Source organism: Ovis aries, chromosome 21, assembly GCF_016772045.2.
Source record: "Ovis aries strain OAR_USU_Benz2616 breed Rambouillet chromosome 21, ARS-UI_Ramb_v3.0, whole genome shotgun sequence".
NCBI classification, from domain to species: Eukaryota; Metazoa; Chordata; class Mammalia; order Artiodactyla; family Bovidae; genus Ovis; species Ovis aries.
In genome coordinates, this window is record NC_056074.1 from 20,576,384 (window position 1) to 20,599,649 (window position 23,266).

Here is a 23,266-nt window from a genome sequence, read left to right on the forward strand (position 1 = left end):
GGGCTACAGTCCACGGGGTCACAGAGTCGGACACAACTGAGCGACTTCACACACTAGGTTCTGAAGGATAATTTTTGTGCATTTAAGTTTTTTGGTTACAGAGTTGTTTGCTTGTTTTTTCCCCTCCAAAATTTAAATATGACATTTATTTTTTGAAATAGTCTTTCTTCTCCCTTTTTCCTCTCTCCTCTCTTTATGGTACTCCCATTATGTATGTTTTGTTCTTCCTAGTTGTATCCTTTAATTCTGAATCTGTGATCATTGTCTGTCCTTTATTTTTTCTCTGTTCTTTAGTTTTCATAATCTCTATCAAACTTTGTTAAAGTGTAGATGTATTACTGGGACTTGTTTTATGACTTAACATATAATCTACCCCTGAAAGTATTCCATGTCTACTTGAGAAGAATTGGCATTTCGTTGTTGGGTGAATATATGATTTTTTTCTTGCTACTTGTCACATATACTGTAGAGCCTCTCTTATGATATTTTAACACTATACTTTTCAGTTACAAATTTTCATTTTGTTGTTGTATCTCTCTTTATTGATGTTCTTTTTTTTGAATCTTTGTCTTTGAATCTTGCTTTACTTTCTGAAGCTTGATTACCTTTGCTACTTTACACACATCTCTCATAGTCCCTTTGGAGGCTTTGTGTTTTATACCTGATATCTTGGCCCTTTAAAAACCATTTTATGTTGCCCCTGTTTTTCCTTTTATATGGATAAAACTTTCCTGTTTCTTTGCATATTTAAAAATATTTATTGGAAATGAAACATGCTAGAAATCTGTTGTCGCAACTCTGAATCCTAATATTCCTCCAAAGCCTATTATTGTTGTTGCCTTGTATTTATTTATTTATGATGACTTGGCTGTTATGGTGAGTTGGCTGAATTATTTTAATGAAGTCTTCTCCCCTGCAGTATGAAATCTCTGCTATCACTCCATGCAGGGCACAGCCTGTGATGAGAGGCTTTAGGAGGATTTCTTTTTACTATCTTTTTCCCCCGTCTTTCCCCTTACACTGGCTGCCTCTGTTGGCATCAACAGCCAGTTCTTTGCCTCACTAATTGTTGGCCAGTAGCTTTATTGTTTATAACAATGTGGTGGAGCGTAATTTGCTCTCATTCTGGTCTAATTAAACAGGATACTTTTGCAGTGCTAGTTTTGTCTGCTTATTTTTAATTTTATTGGAGGATAGTTGATTACAATGTTGTGCTAGTTCCGGGTGTACAGCAAAGTGAATCAGCTATACATATATCCAGTTTATATATATATATATCTCCACTCTTTTTTAGATCATTTTCCCATATAGGCCCTTGCAGAGTATTTAATAGAGTTTCCTGTGCTATACAGCAGGTTCTTATTAGTTACCTATTCTATATAAAGTAGTGTGTATATGTCAGCCTCCATCTCCCAATTGCAGGGATAGTTTTTGAGGCCAGGCTTTCAGTTTATTCTGACTCCTGAAAAGCTTTTCTTAGCTGTCTCTTTCTGTGATTGTCTGATAGGCTCCTAGTTAGTATATGATTTAGCTTATTGTTCTCATAGGGCTGCCAGCCTCTGCTTAATTACTTGTCACTAGAAAGCCCTCTCTTGCTCCCTCTTTCTTTTTTTTTTCAGCAGCATTCTTAGGCTTAAACATCTCTGATCTCTTGGGGGCAATTGCCTGGCATTTATTTAGCTTCATGACTAGGAGCTGAAATATACTGGTAACTTCCTTTTACCAAATAGAAACCACATCTCTATTCAGATCTGGGATGAGAGAGAGCCTAGTGTTCTTGGTTCAACCTGCCCAGAGGAGAGCTTCCGTCTTGCTGAGCTGCAGAAAGGGGAGAGTGTTCAACGACATAGTCTCTCACTATTTTTACCTTGATTTAGTAGTCTTACTTGAATATATATATATATATATATATATATATAGATATATAGTCATCTTCTATACATCTTTAGGACTATTTCCAGAGATTTTAATTTTTAAAATATATTTTTTACCAGTTATTATCACTTCTTTTGAGCTCCTTATGTCACCATTTGGAAAGTCAACTCTGAGAAAAATTAATATTTTTTGAGGAATTATGCTTCCAAGCACTGAGATAAGATCTTTCCATATACTATATCTTTTCATACTTCTGTAATTCTAAGAAGTAGCTGGTAATAGTATCCCCATGTACACAGGGGAAAGCTAAGCTCACAAATGTTAAGTCATTTTGCCTGAGGTCCTTCAGGTGCCAAACCTCTGACTTACACAATCGATTCTAATACTTGTGATTTTCACCACATCATCACTGCTGCCTCCCATGCTCCACTACTCTGCATAAAGAGTTAATTCTAAGAGAGCGGAAAGAGGACAAAACTAGTGGGTGTGTTTAGTGGCAGGGTTTTTCCATGAATGAGTTGCTCACGATTGATATCTATGGAACTTGCCTGTGTAACAAGGATTTAACTGAGTAGCTGCTAGGGAAGCCAAGCCAGCTGCTGGGAAATTGTGCCCTTGTTTAGAGAATCAGGCCCCTTTTTTATTCCTGCCAGAAGTCTTTAGAATTTCTATATTCTGGTTTGATTCTACATTCAATGTATAATTGCAGAACAAGATTGAAAATGCTGTTTACAATGTAATTCTAAAGTAGTTTATGTTCTCACATAATTGAAATGGCTTGCTTGAAACAGCTCACCGCACCCAAATATGCCTACTTAGCTAAGCAGGCGGACTTCCAAATCCATTCTTTACAAAATGCTACAGCAACTAGGTGAACTATACCCTGTTGTTGGCTAAGATTTTCTAAACTAGTGTACGTTTATTAAATTTTTCAGTTTAAAGTGATTAGTCCTTCCTGTTCATTAACATAATACTGTAGGGAGTGACTACTACCACTAAGTCACTTCAGTCGTGTCCGACTCTGTGCAACCCCATAGATGGCAGCCCACCAAGCTCCCCCATCCCTGGGATTCTCAAGGCAAGAACGCTGGAGTGGGTTGCCATTTCCTTCTCCAATGTATGAAAGTGAAAAGCGAAAGTGAAGTCGCTCAGTTGTGTCCGACCCTCAGCGACCCTCAGATGTAGGGAGCTACATCTATTATTTTATTATTGAAAGCCATTCCTTGATTGAAGACATCTGTGAAAATACATCAAATATTTTAAAGAGTTTTCCAAATGCAAGTTTAGTTTTCTTTTTTTTTTAATTTTTATTTTATTTTGCTTTACAATACTGTATTGGTTTTGCCATACATTGACATGAATCAGCCAAGGGTGTACATGAGTTCCCAGTCCTGAACCCCCCCTCCCACCTCCCACCCCATATCATCTCCCTGGATCATCCCTGTGCACCAGCCCCACTGACAGTTGATATGGCCTATGTAATGTTTATGATCTTTGCAGTAACAAATTCTCCAAATTTTTTCAGGGTACACTTTGTAGAAATAAATGATATGAATGTTCTGTAGTCTTCTCTAGTTTCCTTTCTCTTTCAAATTAATTTCTATGAGGCTTCAGCCTCTAAGCTTCAGTCAGAAAATATTTTTTGGTCACCTAAGCTTTACAAACCAGGCTAAGCACTGGGTAAAATATGGAAGAAGTGAAAAACATGGTCCCTGCCCACTAATCACTAATATATGTTATTTGGGGAGATGACAAGACATACATGAAAGAAGTACAAAATGTTCAAAGTCTAGCACTAATATGTACTAGTGATAGGAATGTCAGTAAGATATTTGACACTTCTAGGCCTCAGTTTCTTCATCAATAAAATAAGCCTTACTAACATTTATTTTGAAAGTTTTTATGAAGTTGAAATCAGAAAATTTATGTAAAAGTGAACAGCATATCTGACACAGAGTAGAACTTCTATTTGCTGGTAATGATAGTGATTATATATAGGTATATATGCACATATATGCAATAATCACCTTCATATATGTACTTATAAGAAGAAAAAATAATAATATACATTTTCAATGTCAAATTAAACATTAATTATTAGCTAATTTCAAGTTCTGATCATTTATATATTGTTGTTCTGTCACTAAGTCGTGTCCAACTCTTCCCAACCCCATGGATTACAGCACATCTGGCCTCCCTGTGCCTCACCATCTCCTGGAGTTTGCCCAAATTCATGTCCATTGCATCGGTGATGCCATCCAGCCATCTCATCCTCTGATGACCTCTGCTCCTTCTGCCCTCAACCTTTCCCAGCATCAGGATCACTTCCAATGAGTTGGCTGTTCTCATTAGATGACCGAAGAGTTGGACATGACTGAAGCAGCCTAGACTGCACCCATGCATGCAGGCACAAAAATGAATACGTTCAACTATTTTAAACATCAAATAACTAATAGTGTTCATGAATGAAAAGCCTGGTAAGTGTAAATCAATGCTTCCAACTTTAATTTACTGCATTTGTTCTCATGCTCAGACTTGTCTGACCCTGCAATCCATGGATTGTATCCTGCCAGACTTCTCTGTCCATGGGATTTTCCAGTCAAGAATACTGGAGGGGGTTGCCATTTGCTACTCCAAGGGATCTTCCTGACCCTGGGATCAACCAATTTACCAAGTTAGCCAGGAGTTAATCTGATTGCATAACCGAGAGTCTTAGGAATGACTATGCAAAATGACAATAGTTTTTTTTTTAAATATGCAGCAAGATAGAAAATAATGTGATAAATAATGACACTAGAGTAGAAGTGTGGTTTCAGAGAGTCTCAGACTTAAATGTGGACTCTAATAATTTCTAGCTATCTGACTTAGATAAATAAGGAAATCTCTTTCTACCTAGTTTCCTCATTTTGCAAAAAGCATAATATACATAAAATGTTTGCACAGAATCTAGACGAAAACAATTGCTCAAAAATGTATTGTGCTTTTTAATGTTTTTTTAAAATTAATGATTGTATTGTAACTTGATCTACATTTCTGACCATGAAACATTGGTAAAAATAAATTCCTGGGTCTAATTTGTTCAGGAGCTCAGGTCTGTGATAGGTGAGCACAGAAAACTGGATTTGTTGCTATTAGGATACCCTCAGGAAACATCCAGTGAATGGATGCTGCGACAGATGCTTGGGCCACAGAAACTGTAAGATAATAACTTTATGTTATTTTAAGTCACTAACTCTTTGTGATAATTTGTTATTCAGCAATAAAAAGTCAATACAAAGCTTAAGACAAAGAAGTGTAGATGCTCTATATTGAGCTTTATGTTTAAAGACATAAATAGGTGCAATATACAATAACTGAACATTTATATGCATGTTGTACATTTTTAATTAGAATATGATACATTTATTACACAGCTAATAAACCAAGGCCTCCAAAATGTGTGTACATGTGAAATAGGCTTGACTTCTGCTGTTCCAGGAGCTGATAAGTTAGTGGATGGGACAGAAATGTTCATAAACTTAAAAATACAAAAAATGAACAATAAAGATGAAACAAAAAGTGTTGAATATGTAATAAGAATAAAGGGCTTCATTTTTCCAGTCTCCAGTTGAGACACTGACTCCACAGTATAGAAAAGAGACTTCAAAATCTGACTCCAGAAGCATTGCAACTATCAGAAGCTCCACTTTGGGGCTTTCCTTTGACTTTAGGAGAAAACACTTACATCACGTTTCAATTTGTGAACAACAAAGCACATCTTTGTTCTAATTTTTTTGGATTTTACCCAGTAAAATTATTACTGGTCTGACATGTCAAGAGTAATAGATTGCTTCACCAGCCCTTTTGGCTTATATCAAGAGCCCAAATGCAGCAGAATCTGATATCACTTTAAAAATTATGTAAATAATACCGGAAAACAGTGCCCAAAGAAAATAATATAAACAATCATATGCAGAGGATGCTGCTGCAGTTCCTGAAACTCCTTTTTTATTCTCATCATTTGCAGTGAAATCTAATTATAATGTCCCTGAATGATAGGCTTTCTCAGAAGAAGAGTGGAAAATGGCAATAAAAATCCTGCACTGCACTAATGGATGCAGATCATGTTTAAACCCCCCAACCTCCCATCACCATTAATTTCCAAATCCCAGAGCTGCCATAATTTATGATTAGTGCTCAATAATTTACTGTTGCCTTCCCAGGCCTTCACTTAGTGTTTCTTCCTCCTAACTTCACTTACATGGTAAAGGCTAACAACTCTGAAGTATCTGCTTTTAATGGGAATAAGTTGCCTGGGAATAAGTTTAGGGAATTATTGGTTTCTTTACCTAAAGACCTGAGATCTTCATGCTAGAAAAAAGAAAAAATAGCAATTCATTTGGAAATTCTCATTTCTAAATAGGTTATGGTTTGGAAGAGGCAACTATTACTTATTTTTTTAAGCTATTTTGAATACAAGGTCAAGTCCATTCATTCACTCAAGTGTCCATCCCTTTATAAATTCAACATCTGCTGAGGACAAACTGCTAAGTGCAGAGGATATAACTATGGCTAAGATATGTTTCCTGTCATAAGGCACAGTCAATTAAGAGAAGAGAATTATGTACCCAAACCACGTAAGACCAAAATGACAGGAGCTATAAGGGATTTAAAGGCATAGAACATATATACCTGATTTAGACTGAGAATGGGTAAGAGGGCTGTTTTGTGTAGAAAGCGCTCAGTGGGAGCTTTTTGTGCATGCCTGTTATGAGAATACAGTAAGGACCATTAGAATGGGTTTCTGGGGAATTGAGGACACGCTTATTTTGTTGGTGTGGATACTTGATGTGCCTTCTGTGTGAAACAGCGGCTAGAAAAAACTGGGCAGATGACTGGCTTCCAGGACTAAGAGTAATGGAAGGGAGGTGGACTCTTCTTAATTACCCATGCAATATTTAGAATGAGGGAGACTCACCTCAAAGGAAAAGAAGAGGCTCACCTTGGTCTTGGACGTGGGCTTTCCTCTCCAAAGGGTGTTACCTGACTCACCTTGGGATACATAGGAGATGAGTTACTAAAATAGAGTGTGGTTTGGGTTCAGTTGTTTGGATAAAATAATAAGCAATAGTAAATATTTGGGTTTTAATACAAAGACATTTAAGTCTATCATACACCAAAGGATGATTGGGGGGAGAAGGGCTAGACCATTGAACTTATGAGGTCCTCTAGTCACTCTAAGTAAACATAAACTGTTAGCCAAGAAGAGTGTTCTACTTAAGAAAATACAGCTGTGAATGTAGCTTACTGTTTCTAAGCATAACCCCACTGTATATGAAAAAAATCAAGAGCAACTTCCCACTCTTCAGTGTACACTCTGTTGAACACACTAGGTTAGCATCAGGCTAAGAATCCCAGAGGCCTGTTGGTAGGGCCAGAGACATTGGAATGCTTAAAGCAACCCTTACCCCAATCCCAGATAGTTTTAAGCATCTACTTGTACAATACCAATGTTGCCTTGCTGATACATTATAGGAGAAAAGGGGATACAAAGTGAAATTAATGATAACCATTACTTAGTTTGGGCTTCCCTGGTAGCTCAGGCGGTAAAGCATCTGCCTACAATGTGAGAGTGAAGTAAAGTGAAGTCGCTCAGTAGTGTCCAACTCTTTGTGACCCCATGGACTGTAGCCTATCAGGCTTCTCTGTCCATGGGATTTTCCAGGCAAGAGTGCTGGAGTGGATTGCCATTTCATTCTCCAGGGGATCTTCCCAACTCAGGAATCGAACCTGGGTCTCCTGCATTGCAGGCAGACGCTTTACCGTCTGAGCCACCAGGGAAACCCTACAATGCAGGAGATCCAGGTTCAATCCCTGGGTCGGGAAGATCCCCTGGAGAAGGAAATGGCAACCCACTCCAGTATTCATGCCTGAAAAATTCCACGGATCGAGGAGCCTGGTGGGCTACAGTCCATGGAGTTGCAAAGAGTCGGACATGACTGAGCGACTTCTCTTCTTCTTCTTCTATTATCTAGCTTAGAAACAGGAGGCATTAAAGCATAAATTCTAAACAAACTCTTTGGTGGCCAGACTTGACTCATTCTGCCCACAGTTTAGTTCAAACAAGGTATACATCTTAGGTTATGTTTCCTAGAAGAGACTGAGATAGTGATTCTGTCCCAAGTGATTCTTTTGTGAATATGGTGCTTTTAGAAGGAAACTTTAAGAAAGTCAGAGAAGATGAGCAAAATGGAGACTGAACTGAAATTTAGTTGTGTCAGCCTCCGTAGGAGAAGAGTAAAGCGTGAACAGTACTGCAGAGGTGGATCCCACGCTGAGATTAAGGGGTTGAGTTTTTTCACCCCCATATCAATCATTCATTGACTAAAGACCACTCCAAGGGACAGCTTAATCTCTGAGCTATCTCTGTGTGAGGCAGTTCCTACTGGCCTCAAGCACAGCTGTGGTTGGGTGCACTGACGCAGGAAAAGGGATATAGGTGGGCATCAACAATTATTAAAATATATAACAGGCTTTTTTTTTATTATGACTTTGAGCACCTTGGAGTTCTGGTGCAACTCTGCTTCCATCTCTTTGGCTCTAGGAAGGACAACTTAGTAAGCATGAGGCAGCTTCAAAATTAAAAGTCTTGGTCACTCACTCCTTGGAAACTCCTTTACTTGGGGTGTTTAGTGAAGCTGTGAGAGTTGCCCGCAATACTAGTATCATTTGCAGAAAGCAAAGGCAATAGGGCCAAACCACCGAATACAATTCTTCAAAGCACATCAAGCTGGGTGACTAGGGTGTGCTGAACTTCTCACAGACCTGCTTGAATCCTAAATGTTAGAGAAACCAGGAAATCCATATGTCTTTTATAGGGGGATTCCTAGTCAATCTGACATTGTGAGCTAGAAAATTTGGGTTACAATTGTTTTAAAAAAATTATGGGAAGGTTATCAAATTACTCTGCAAAGATTTCAAGTGTTTTAGAAGTTTGTTTATTACAAACTGATGTGCTAAATTGTGCGTAGTTTTAGTCTGGTCACTAAACTGGACTTCAGTTCATGGGGTCAGAAAGAGTCAGACATGAGTGGGCACCTTTCACTTTCACTTTTTAAATTGTTTGTTTATTTTTGGCCATGCTGGGTCTTCATTCCTGTGCCGGCTTTTCTCTACTTGTGGTGAGCGGGGGCTCATCTCTAGTTGCTCTGCGCAGGCTTCTCATTGCTGTGGCGTCTCCTGTTGCAAAGTAAGTGTTTTAGTGGTGAGGGCTTCAGTAGTTGTAGCTTATGGGCTTGGTCGTTGGGGCTCCCGGGCTCCAGAGCACAGGCTCAGTAGTTGTGGCTCACAGGTTTAGCTACTCCACAGCATGTAGGATTTTCCTGGGCCAGGGATAGAACCCATGTCTTCTGCACTGGCAGGTGGATTCTTTACCACTGAGCCACCAGGGAAGCCCAAAACAGACTTCTTAGTTGATTTTTCAGTGGAATAACTTACATAACTCAGGCAAAAAATCATTTTAGATCACTGTCTGGTGTCCTTGTATACCTTTGCTACTGAAGACAATTTTTACCTTAGTATTTACTATATCTTACCCTAAAATGCCTAAAGAAACTTTAACGCTATAGACAGAGGAGGCTGGTGGGCTACAGTCCATAGGTTGCAAGGAGCCAGACACCACTGTGTTTATAGACAGCCAGACAGAGGGATGTCTAACGATCAGACGCAAAGAAATATATTGCCCTTTTGTCTTGGTTGCCAGGAAGCTCAAAGGTAAACTTTTAGCAAAACTCAAGTCAGTCTATGGTTCTGAAAAAACGAGAATCCTGACCTCATCACTATATAATTCTTTTTAATAGTACAGGTCAATATCTGCATTTCTATTAATCCCATCCTCTGATATGGCTTTCAATGTGGCACCAGTGGTAAAGAACCTGCCTGCCAATGCCAGAGACACAGGAGACGCAAGATCGATCCCTGGGTTGGGAAGATCCCCTGGAGAAGGAAATGGCAACCCACTCGAGTATTCTTGCCTGGAAGATCCTGTAGACAGTGGAGCCTGATGGGCTACAGTCCATGGGGTCGCAAGTAGTTGGACATGACTGAGCTGCACATAAACGTCTTCTGTTATAGGTAGGATATAAAAATAGTATATATACGCATATATTATCTAAATACATGTATATTTGCATATAAGTTACATGGTTTTTACATGTGCATGCATGCATACTCAGTTGTGTCCAACTCTTTTGCAACCCTATAGACTGTAGCTCACTAGGCTTCTCTGTCCATAGAATTTTCCAGGCAAGAATACTAGAGTGGGTTGCCATTTCCTACTCCAGGGGATCTTCCCGACCCAGGGATCAAACCCATGTCTCTTGAGTGTCCTGCGTTGGCAAGAGGATTCTTTACAACTGCACCACCTGGGAAGACCTCAGTTTTTATGCATACAGTATATAAATAAGCTCATTTATATATTGGGTTATATAAAACTTTGTTTTAATGTTCATATATTATATATTTATTTTTGTTTATACAAAATATATATTTGTCTATATAATTATATATGTTATAAATGTATTTATATATAAATATTAAACTAAACAAATATATATATATGTGATAAATATATGTATTCTCTCAAAACTTAGATCATTCAGATTAACAGCATTTGGCATTAAATATAAAAGGCCAGTTTTGCAAGAATTAGAAATTTTCATTAAATATATTTTCACTCAAAACCTCAAAAATGTTAATGTGTTTATGCTTTTATTAATTTTTTTATGCTAAGTGAAAGTGAAAATTGCTCAGTCCTTCCAACTCTTTGCAACCCCATGGACCATACAGTCCATGGAATTCTCCAGGCTAGACTACTGGAGTCGGTAGCCTTTCCCTTCTCCAGGGGATCTTTGCAACACTGGGATGGAACCTAGATCTCCGGCATTGCAGGCTGATTCTTTACCAGCTAATTAGTAAAGCAAGACCACATTATGTAGAATTTCATATACAGTGGCTACATAAACTGATAAATACATAGATGGAATGATTGATTGCTTGTTTTATTCATTTAGTAATTAACAAATACTGAATGTCAATTGCTAGACTTAAAGAATAAAAAATGAGTACGTCTCTGCCTTGCCTTTGAACTCCTAATATAGTGGGAAAGGCAGATGTAGAAAGAAACACAATGTAAATAACTGTGTTAAATGCAAAATGGCCATTGTGCAATGAGATCACAGAGGAGGGAATATTAATGGATACTAATTAGATCCCCTTCAGATGCAATAATAATAGGTATGAACGATGTGCTTCAACTCAAATAAGGGTTAAATGCTTTACTTATGTAAATCTCACATAATATATATAACAATTTTATGAAATGAGCTACTGAAAGTGAGTAAATGTAAGAAAAGTAAGTAACTTGCACAAAGTCAGACTGCTTGTATTTGTTGTATTTTTATTCTAAAAAATAATTCTGTCCCCTGCAGTTGTGGGAGTCTCTCTGGAGAGATCTTCAATCCAGGAATTTAAACATAAATAACAACTTCCCTAAATACAGTTATTTCGAATGAAGTCTGGATAAAGGTGTATTATGATCTTTGACTTCAGAGCTAGCTTTAACTAGTCTAGTGTTACTACTGATTCATTTAGTTTTTCACTTAAGTCCATTTTCATACTTCATATTTTTCTAAGAGATAATCACTGTATCACAGTTATAATTTTTAAGGTAAGTTTTACATATTATTCTTTCATGGGGGGGAAAAAAAAGCTTCAACCACATATGAAATAAAATTCCAGTATTAATTTATACTTTCACTCATAGTTTAATTGATTTTGCTGACTTCATCAGTATTTTTCCAAAGAACTAGTATAATGTTTGATTGTAGCATTTTCATCTACAAAGTTTCTTTGTTTTCTGTCTTGTGAAATTCTACTTTTGCATTTATTATTTCCCTCCTTCTCCTTGAATTGAATGTTCTGTTCTTTTTTTATATAGCTTACCAACTTTCTGTTTTAATATGAATTTAGTGTTATATATTTTTTTTATTAAGACAGCTTTACTTATATCCCAAAGTGTTTAAATGTTATGCAATCATTTTTAAAATTATTTAAATTTTTAATAATTTCTATTATATTTTGAGAATTGTGAATTACTTTGAAATAATGTAGCTATTTTCAATTTCAAACACAGTGACATGATCTGACGTTTTCAATTAATTTTACTTAGACATATTTGTCATGGCACCTAATTAATATATTGTGTTTGATATTTCTCGAAATTTCTTTTTAGACTCCACATTAGGCTCTAATGTGTGGTAAGTTTTGTAAACGTTTTATATGTACTCGAACAATACTTGTGTAGACGACAATGTACATGAGGGCAGGAATTTTTGTTTTGTTCCCAGCAACAGTAGCAGTTTCTTACCTTACAGAAAACTCTTAAAATATACATAAGTCAAATAAGTTTGCTGTCTACTATATATATATATATATATATAGACTTCCCTGGTGGCTCAGATGGTAAAGCATCTGACTACAATGTGGGAGACCCAGGTTTGATCCCTGGTTTGGGAAGATACTCTGGAGAAGGAAATGGCAACCCACTCCAGTACTCTTGCCTGGAAAATCCCATGGATGGAGGAGCATGGTAGGCTACAGTCCATGGGGTTGCAAAGAGTCGGACACGACTAAGTGACTTCACTTAAATATATATATATATATATATATATATATATATATATATATATATAATCTATGCATATATAAATTCACTAGGCTATATTTAAAGAATGTAAAGTTCTTCAATTTTTTCCTCCTGCCCAGAAAATATAAGCACCCAAAGTTTTGCTTCCAATCTTCTATCTTTATTTTGTGGATGCCTAGTATTTCAGTTCAACTTCTTTCTTATATTTTTATTTATATGTGTATTTATTTTCACTCCTACCTTAAAGCCCAAGGCTCCAATTTCTATCTCATGCCTATTTCTTTTTCATCACCAAATTGTACCAATTGCATACCAATATATAACTGCAGGGAGAAATTTATATTGTTTTCACTTTATAACTAGTAGGTTTATTTCATGAATATCTATTAATAAATCAAGTTTGCAAGACACATTTCATAGACTTATTTTTCCATTTTAAATAAACTTTTATTCTTCTTGAAGTAATACTTGCAGATTATTTGGAAAGTTAAATAATACACAGAAGCTTAAAACAAATATAGCTGTCCTTATCACTTCCTTACTCCTGTCTTTGGAAATCTCTCAATTATTTCTTTAGACTGCTTTTTCTCTTATTTATTTTAAATTGTGAACACACATATACATGCATTTTTTTGAATAATCAAATACATTGAATGGCATGGTATTATGATATAAAAAGGAAGATGATTTTACCTTTCTCCATTTACTCTTTTCCTTCATTTATTCAATATAATTGTGTCATAATTATTTGTTGTAACCAATTATTTTTTTTACTGATGGTCTAATTTTCCTTTCTTGAGCATCTTTTTCATTATTCCCTGGAGTTAATACTTTCTGATATTCTTCTCAGTTCAGTTCAGTCACTCAGCTGTGTCCGACTCTGCCACCTCATATACTGCAGCACGCCAGGCCTCCCTGTCCATCACCAACTTCCGGAGTTTACTCAAACTCATGTCCATTGAGTCGGTGATGCCATCCAACCATGTCATCCTCTGTTGTCCCCTTCTCCTCCTACCCTCAATCTTTCCCAGCATCAGGGTCTTTTCAAATGAGTCTGCTCTTCGCATCAGGTGGCCAAAGTATTGAAGCTTCAGCTTCAGCATCAGTCCTTCCAATGAACACTCAGGACTGATCTCCTTTAGGATGGACTGGTTGGATCTCTTTGCAGTCCAAGGGACTTTCAAGAGTCTTCTCCAACACCACAGTTCGAAAGCATCAATTCTTCAGTGCTCAGCTTTCTTTATAGTCCAACTCTCACATCTATACATGACCACTGGAAAAACCATAACCTTGACTAGATGGACCTTCATTAGCAAAGTAATGTCTTTGCTTTTTAACATGCTGTCTAGGTTGGTCATAGCTTTTCTTCCAAGGAGTAAGAGTTTTTTAATTTCATGACCGCAGTCACCATCTTCAGTGATTTTGGAGCCCCCCAAAATAAAGTCTCTCACTGTTTCCGCTGTTTCCCCATCTATTTCCCATGAAGTGATGGGACCAGATGCCATGAATTTAGTTTCTGAATGTTGAGCTTTAAGCCAACTTTTTCACTCTCCTCTTTCACTTTCCTCAAGAGGCTTTTTAGTTCTTATTCACGTTCTGCCATAAGGGTGGTGTCATCTGCATATCTGAGGTTATTGATATTTCTGCCAGCAATCTTGATTCCAGCTTGTGCTTCATCCAGCCCAGCATTTCTCATAATGTACTCTGTATATAAGTTAAATAAGCATGGTGACAATATACCACCTTGACATACTCCTTTTCCTATTTGGAACCTTGTGTCTTGCCAAATCTCTTTACACCTTCTTATAATACTGTAAAATTCTTTTAATCAACATTTCATGAAGTCATGATAAGACTGAAGTCATGTCTGATAAGATAGTCATTCGGTCAAGAGTAAGCTCTTCAGCTGCTCCATCCTCTTGCTAGAAAAATAACTTTCTCTACCCACACACTTGATGGATATTTTGGCTGGGGTTTTGGATTCTAGGTTGAAAGTAATTTTCTGTCTAAATTTTTAATATGTGGCTATATTGTCTTTAGATTTCCATTATTGCTACTAGAGTACTGGAGTGGGGTACCATTGCCTTCTCTGATTATTGCTACTAAGTCAGAAATCACATATACTCCTTTGGTGTCATGTTAATCTATGAAATAGTCTTCTGATTGCACAAATCTGTAGCTCCTTTTCTTTTCAACCATTTCACGTGAGGTGGAGCTTGAGATGGAGCTGTAGAAAAGGTTGAATTAGTTAAGGAAAGAAATAAAATTCCAAGAGATTCTAGAACTCACTAAACTAGAAATTAATTCTGAAGTTAGAAGTCTGAATCAACAGGTGTAGAAAAAAAATAATATCCTTATTTCTAAGGATATCACTAAAATCACACTAAAATAGGAGATTGTGGCTTTGGTGTGTGTGTTTGACAATAATTGACTTCCTAATACTAGACCTAATAATTGAGCATGTTTACATGCCCACTCATAGGCTATGCTGGAAAATTATTTACCCACGCACATCTCTACTCTGTAACTCAGAACAAGGAGGGAGAGATCAGAAGACAGAGCTCCTGGTAGCAGCTAGCACCCAAAGAAAAAGGGAGAAGGAAGAGGGGGTGACATGCATGCCTACATACTACTGCTAAATATTTGTTCAGACTTCACTTTTTCTCAAGAGTGAGAAATGAAGTAAATGTAGAGGCAGAGAAAAGCCTAAATATCACATTAACTGGTGTCCTTCCATATGTGAAATAGTTTCCTAGGGCTGCTGCAACAAATACTCAGTAACTTGCTGGCTTAAAACAAGGGAAATTTTTCTCGGCAAGGAGTCTGAAATCAAGGTATGTCCCTCAGAAGTACTTCCTCAGAAGGCTCTGTTGGGGGAAATTCCACTCCCTTTGAAACAAGCATGAGAATTTTTGTTTTTTTGCGGAGACACCCATCTTTGTTAGGATGTTTTGATAAATTTTTTTCCAGGGACCAAATGTAAAACTGTTGGTAGCTAGATTTAAAGATGGAGAAGGAAATGGCAACCCACTCCAGATTTGAAGAAGTCAGAAGGTTACCTGTTAAAACTGGTGGAGGTATTTCTCTTGCAGCTAAGAGAGAAAAACAAGTAAAAGGAAGAGCTTGAATCTGTGTGAAGAAATGATGAGAAGAAGAAAGATGGCATAGAAGTGATCCTGGAGTGGATTACTGAAAAGAGACTTTGAGGAAGAAATTACCAAGAAGGTTTTGAAGTGGTTTCCTATGGCGTACATGTGAGCCTTTTACCTCACATCCCTAAAGGACTCTCAGTAAAGTCCGTCTATGATGTTGTATTAGAGGATAGAGGAATTGTTCTGCAAAATATAAGGAGGTGATAATTGGCACAGGGAAAAATAAGAGTCTATTCCCTTAGAAGCAGGAGTCAAAGGGCAGCAAAATGCTGATTCTTAGAGATCATCAACAACAAGATTGGAGTATAAGATCTTGGAAATACCAGTATCCTCTTAACAGGACAAACTAAAAATGTTGCATAAGATTTGAATTTTCTATCAACAAAACTTACACTTTACAAAAGCAAATCAATATTTGCCATCACAATTTTGGACAGAATAAAAGGAATTTGTTTTGACCCTCTTACAATTTTATACAAGAGTAAAATAGCAGTTGTTCAAACCATGTTATAGTCCAGAGCTTAGCTTTTTAGTAAGATTCTTGCCACTGACCTCAAACTATCTGTATCTGTACAGTTTTCCCTTTTCCTCCATTAACTCACGCTCTACTTTCTCTATGTACAAATTAAAGTATCTAAGAGATGCTGGAGAAAGTTGCTTTACATTGTATCTTGTTATTACTACATTCTTATGATCAACAGTAGCAAATACATCTTCCACACTCTTTGGTAATATGATTATGCTTAGCTGGTCAGGCCTACATATTTTTATTGCAAGGGCTTTTTCAAATTCTCTTCTTAAATCTCCAGCTTTCCCAACTTGTCCCTCATCCTCAGCATATGTCCTTAACTACTGCTTGGGGAAAATCAAAGTCATCAGATAAAGCTGCCTCAACTTCTTGCTCTTACAACCTTAACTCATTTCAAACCCATTATTTCCTTAGTTTCTCCTATTAAAATAAGTCTATCTTCTTCCTTCTCCCTTCTACTCTTCTTGGACATTTGCAATATTTCCCCTAATTTTAGCTTATCCCTTTTAATGTGCTTATTCCTGTTGGTATTTTAAAATACTCAAGTCAGCTCTATCAAAACTAAACCAAGCCTACATATCCCCATTTTTTCCTTGTTTTTATCTCTCTCTTCCTCTTAAGAGCCAAGTGTCTGTCTATGCTTGGCATCTCCAGATTTCTCACCCACATCATGTTATCTCAACCCACCAAAATGGTGTTTGCTTCCACTATCAGCATGCAAGTAGGCTGTCCCCCAGGCTTCTGATGAGCTGGAGTTCATCCGACTCTTTCTCATCCAGGCACTCATTACACCATGTAACATTGTTTCATTGTTTATGTCTCAGATTCATATTATACAGGAATTTGTTTGATTTTTCTGTTAAGGACTGTCTCCCACGCTACGCCTTAGATTCATGCAGTTAAGAACTATTGTTGTATTTGCTCACCATTATATCATCAGGACCTAGAACAGAGCCTAAAATATAAAAAGATGTTAAAATTGCTCTTGTCGAAACTTATGACTAGCTCAGGGTCAATATTAACTTCATTTCATGCCATAGTTAAGAGCCGTGATGTAGATCATCCTTTAGTGACAATGGTGTTTGAGTGTGCAGTGTATACTGAAAAGAACTGACCTACAGGTATACAAATACAGATTTCGAGGGGAACTTTCATGGGAAGGATCACAAACTTACTCTCATCCCATTTAAATATTTCAATTTTATTGCGATCTTACTTTTATTCAGAAAACACTATGTATTTGTTCATTCATTCCTTTTTTGAATATTATTTAGCCCTTAATAACTGCAAAACATTTTGGCAACCACTGAATTAAACCTGCCTATGCTTTCTAGATAGACTGTTTCCGATTCTTTGCTTTAACAAAGAGATTCCAACAGCACTTCTGTTACATTTTTCATAGGGCCTGTCTTAAAACAATACCTTAAAAATTGACTTCTGCTTGACTCACAGAAGCCCAGATAAATGTTGAGAATGATAATGATTTAATTATCTTTGATTAGTGACTAAGCTTACTAACCCCCCTTCCTTTATTTTACACAACAACAACAAAAAGGAGAGGAAGTATGTGTTGATCATAAGGCACTAATGTAGAGCATTCATGCATTGCTATAATTCCACTCATGAATATGCATAGGTTATGCATCAGTTGTTATTCTCAACAGCATAGACGTTACCTCAACCAGTGCTACACTCATTTAGGATTAGAAAACAGACTAGGATATTGGAAAGCAATGCTGGAGAAAATATTGGGCAGAAGCCAAGCACTCTGAAGCTGGTGCTCCATATGGAAGCAGTCCCTAGGCCTTTCATCATATAAAATCCGGTTGCTGATTTAAGATACCAACAGAGGTGCTATCACAATCTTTAGTGCCAGCTTGGAATAATGCTGATGCTAAAGGTTTGAAGCAATAGCATTCAGAAGCATCACAGGACCGGAGGAAGTCTCTGACTTCAGACAGCCCTGACTTCAAATTCTGCTTCTGTTGCTTTCTAGCTAGGTTGTCGTAGGAAAATAATAAACTTCTTTGAGCTTCAATATTCCCAGTTACAAAACTGTAATGATAATGAACTGGGATGTTTCTCCAAGAGAAAAATATATGTACTTTTAAAATGCTCATACATAGGCACTCGAATAATATTTATGGAATGAAATCTAAACCTACCATACTTGTGGCATTTCCTTTCACTCCATTTTGTGAATTATTGAGATATATATGTGTATGTTGTTGCTGTTGACTAACCAAGTCATGTCTGACTCCTGAGACCCCATGGACTATAGCTTGACAGGCTCCTCTGTCCGTGGGATTTCCCAGTCAAGAAAACTGGAGTGGGTTGCCATCCATTTCCTTCTCCAGAGTATCTTCCTGGCCCAGGGCTTAAACCCACATTTTCTGCATTGGCAGGCAGATTATTTACCACTGAGCCACCAGAGATGCCCATATTTGTGTATGTGTGTTTACATAGATAGATAGATAATTTAAAATTTTTACTTGGCTGTAAAATTTTGTTCTTGCTTAGTCAACTGGCAAATCTTTACTGATTACCTGCATGATAATAATTTCTGGCTCCTGGCCCCTCGACAAAACCCACCTGTTCTCGCTCGTTAACTCTATCCTATATGCGGTAGATTTCTTCATGTGTATATTAAGGTCACAACTTCCCTCCTGAGAGCCTTTTGTTATCACCCAATTATCTAGCTGAAGTGCAAGCCCCTCCTATGTCCCACTTGGCCTTCCCCCACACCTACAAAGAGCTGATTGGAGCAATAGGGAATACTTGACATATTATTGCCAGGTAGAATACAGGACTCGCAGCCGAATCTGAATTTCAAATCAACAATGTATAATTTTAAATTTATAAACATATCCCCAGTGTTGGGAAAGATTGAGGGCAGGAGGACAAGTGGGCAACAGAAGATGAGATGGTTGAATGGCGACATCGACTCCATAGACATGGGTTTGAGCAAGCTTTGGGACAGAGTGATGGACAGGGAAGCCTAGTGTGCTGCAGTCCATGGGGTCGCAAAGAGTCGGACACGACTGAGCAACTGAACAACAACAGGCTTACGTGGCCACTTTTGTTAGCTAATCCAGCAAGCCTAACCTAGCACAAAATGGGCCAGATTTCCTCCCCTAGGGATTTAGAATTAAAATATAAAAGTCTAGTTAGTTCACAGTGCATGTTGAGGTTGGTAGATAACATGGATCTGCCATTGTACAATTAGAAACAAAGAAAGCCAGTATACAGAGATAAAAGGGAGAATGGCACAGATTTCAGAAGTGCAGAAATGAGAGAGCACAGGCCACAAGGGGATGGAAAGCAATTTACTATTTCTTTGTTTCACTTCATTCTGAATCCAGACTATATATTGTACTTTCTGATATTGCATTCCATGAAATGCCTCATATTCAATACAATTCTGTTTTGCTTAAGCAAGTTTAAGTGAGGTTTTGTTTCTTGCAAATAATGTTCCCATCATAAAAATGAGTTTTCATTCATCAGCTATATCCTGCCCCACCTTTCCCAGTATGGTTCAGAAGATCCAGAATCAGAAACTGTATATGATTTGGCATGAAAGATTGCTAACGTACAAGCCTTTGCCTGGATATAGCAAACAGACTGTGAAAATTATAATTACTGAGGATTAGTAAAATCTTATGTATTCAAAATTAAGAATGGCTTGAAATATTTTAGCATTTGAGAGAAAAAGAAAAAAAAAGATGTTATTTGGAGATAAGCTGAAATCTGGTTTTCTTCAACAAGTATTTTAACAACAGGATATAATTTCTTCTGAGTTCTGCCATCCAATAAATGTATTTAAATTTTAGTGAGAAACTCAGCAGATTTCAGCCAGACTAGCCTTTTAGTTTAGTTCAATTCTTAGCTCTTTCCCACATCAGATATTTCTAATTGCTGCTCTGCCTTCTGTTGAGTCTTTCTGGAGAATGATGACCTCATATGAAAACTACATCTCTTTGATAGTTTAAGGAGCATAATTAATGCCCATGTCCTTCTGTTTCTTTTCCCTCCTTTACCTTGTGCTGCATTTTGCTTTGGGTGTTTCCCTAACCCAAGAAATTGGGATTACTATTGGCTCTATTAAGAACAAAAGTATTTATAGGATAGAAAATTCTATTGATATTTTGTGCATTTTTATTTTGACTACAAATAAAACCATTGCTTAAGTGAAGCTAGATGGAATTATAGTAAAAATGATAAACTTTGAGATATCAGTGATATTATATTTTATTCATATATATCTTTGATTATTCATTTGCCAGACATCTACATTTTTGTTAAAAATTAGAAGCTTATACTAAGAACTTATAGCTGTGTTGAAATAACTAGCAATCTAATGGCAGAAACAGGCAGATGAGCATGTAATTTTGAGTTGGCTAAAAAAGGAATGATGGGAAAAGGTAATGTTTCAGTTGCTTGTAGAAACAAAGAGAGCAAAACAGGCAAAGAGGAGAAAGGAAAGCATCGCTTAAGCAGAGATAATAAATAGCAGATTCAAACTCTTGGAAGAAGCATGAGAGAATATAGAAGAATTTGTAAACTAAAACTAGTTTGATATAGCTAAACTGTAATATTCATTCTACAGCATGCATTGGGCTGTAGTGGTAAACCAGTGGCCAGATTAAAAATGGCTTTTTATGCCATGATTAAACATCCACAGTCTGTTCTTATTAAGGGAGGATTTTAAGCAGGAGAGAAGCATAGCCAGATTTGCATTCTGGAAGGATCACTCAGGCAGAGAATAGGAGCATTTTTAAGGAGGGGATCTGACTATTTCCAATACAACTGGTCAACATAATGGCCTAAACTAAAATGATGAGAGCAAGCAGTCATGTGTGTGCTGGAGGGTAGATCTGAATGTTTACGGAGCAGATTAATCTCCGTGACTTACACTCAGTAGAGAAAAAGAGAAGATGTAATCTGCCATGATTCCAGACTTGGGGGATGTTGGGGCATTTCTCTGTGTCTTTGAATTTCTTTCTGTCTCTGTCTCTCTATAAGTCTGTCTCTCTGCCTCTCTCCATCTTTCTATCTGTCTGTCTCTCTCACACACTCCAGCCCAGAAAATTAAACTAGTTTGAGCAGAGGCAAAGAAAATTGAAAAGAAATGGTTAATTTATTGTCAGATGTGCTAGTCTGAGATACTTTGGGATATTCAGGAAGAAAACTCTAGCAGATGTTTTTGAACATAAGTGGCTGGAGTTGAGAAAAAAGGACTATATGAAAGTTGGTCATCACTTTCATACTCTGGTTGGTGAATCATTTTTGCAATGAGAAAAGTATATATAAATCTGAGTTATAGCAGCAATATTATGAATAGTTAGAAAAGAAATTAAAACTTTGGAGTGTCAGTAAGTTTTAGAAAATACCTTTATCATCTTATCAATTTTTAAACACTGTGAAGGACTGGTTATTAACCATACCTTTCCTCTTTCTTTCCTCTCTGTATGTCTCTCTCTTCTTTATGTCTTTTCCATTTTCCCCTCTTTCTGCCACAAACTTCCTTCCTTTTTACCTTTTTTATTCTGCACACACCATTTATTCCAGAATATGTCAAGTCACCCACTGTTCAAAATAGAAGCTGATTTTGAAAATTTGGAAGAAAAAATAACACTTGAGTGTATAAACCTCAAAGGCTTATGGGGACCTCATGGAAAACTCTTGGATTTATTAAAGGAATCCCCTTGTCTATTGTTTCTCATGTTAAGAAAGCAACATAAACTTTAGTGTGTAAGGAAGAAGAGAGAAGAGATGCATACAAATTCTGGGCTTAATAAAAATGAGTATTCCCTTTACCAGTGTCTCTTAACATAGCCCCTACTCTGCTATTTTAGTTTATAATAGCCAGGACATGGAAACAACCTAGATGTCCATCAGCAGATGAATGGATAAGAAAGTTGTGGTACATATACACAATGGAGTATTACTCAGCCATTAAAAAGAATTCATTTGAATCAGTTCTGATGAGATGGATGAAACTGGAGCCAATTATACAGAGTGAAGTAAGCCAGAAAGAAAAACACCAATACAGTATACTAACACATATATATGGAATTTAGGAAGATAGCAATGACGACCCTGTATGCAAGTCAGGAAAAAAGACACAGATGTGTATAACGGACTTTTGGACTCAGAGGGAGAGGGAGAGGGTGGGATGATTTGGGAGAATGGGAATTCTAACATGTATACTATCATGTAAGAATTGAATCGCCAGTCCATGTCTGACGTAGGGTGCAGCATGCTTGGGGCTGGTGCATGGGGATGACCCAGAGAGATGTTGTGTAGAATGCATGTAAGAATTAAAGATTTTAAAATTTAAAAATAAATAAATAAATAAATAAATAAACCTTCAGGCTTAGATCATAAGGATGGTCAAAGAAGTCATTGTGCCCAGCTGGCACAATATAACCTTTTCTAAGGTAAATGTTCACAATATTTTTAAAGTGCTAGTCCAGGATGAGTAGATTATAGAAACTTGACCTCAATTTTCCTTCTTTTCTCCTTGTCCAAGGCCCCAGGCTACTGTAGAAAGACCAGATCACATTCAAAAGTCTCTTTCAACTAAAAAAGGGGTACTCCTAGAGTGTCTGTTCTTCTCAAAATGTTTCTTTAGGCCTTCTCTGAGGCTTTGTGAAATTAAAGATGCATTTTAGTTTGTGCATGTGCAAAGAGGACTTTGAATTTCATATGCTCTTTTCCAATGGACTGGTTTGGGGCAATTTATGACTTTCTGTCCCTTGGGATCGTCTGAGCCCTGAAAGGTTCTGTATCATAGTGGGTAAAGAACAGTGACAAGGATCAACATTTGGTGAATGTCTTTATAGTCCAGGCATTCTTATGTTTTTACTTTTACATATTTCATCTCGTGAAACCTTGATTCTTACACTGCCAGATAGGTTGTACTAACTCCAGTTTAAAATAGATGATTCTGAGTGTTAGAGATGAGTGAGTTATCTGAGGCCACATGTCTTGTTAATGACACAGCAAAATTTCAAACCCAGCTGT